Below are 658 nucleotides of genomic sequence, written 5' to 3' on the forward strand. Positions count from 1 at the left end.
GTGTCTTGTCCGCCGTTTTCAAGGTGCCGTGCCCATACTTTTCGGTCGTCACTGCACATTCTTTGTTCTATCAACACCAGCATGTGATTACAGCACTCCAAGCTGCGACCATTTTGGTCGCCATGGTGAGTGGAAAAAATATTTGGCGACTAAAATTTTCACGAAAGTCACCAATTGGCAACCGACAGATTATAAAAGAAACTTACTTGGAAAATTAATCGATCTTTGGTCGAATTATGAAAAGCAAAAGCGACGGTATCACCTGTCTTTCCCTTACTTGCCGTTCCGCTACTCGATACGAATGCGTAAACCTAAACTGAGCGAAAACTGGGAACAAGCCAAACTATACTTCCTGTACCCTGCTGAGGAGTGGAACTGACTTCCATCCCGACAGAGACAGTTCTCTGTTGAGACGCATCAGTGAACACAGACGATTTGCCGCCCCGGTCGACCTGTTGGTGGCGAAATCCAATCCAAGATTGAACGCTGCAGGATTTCCAATGTCTTTATAATAAAAATAACTTTAGTTGAGAGCATTTCTGTCTTATTTTGTGTATATCATACAAGTTTTGGGGCACGGTCTTGTGGGAAAAAAGTGAGGATGTTTAATTTTCCCATAGGAAAAAAAAATTCAGTGCTGACTCCAAGTGCAGTTGTC

This window comes from Montipora foliosa, chromosome 7, assembly GCF_036669935.1.
Source record: "Montipora foliosa isolate CH-2021 chromosome 7, ASM3666993v2, whole genome shotgun sequence".
NCBI classification, from domain to species: domain Eukaryota; kingdom Metazoa; phylum Cnidaria; class Anthozoa; order Scleractinia; family Acroporidae; genus Montipora; species Montipora foliosa.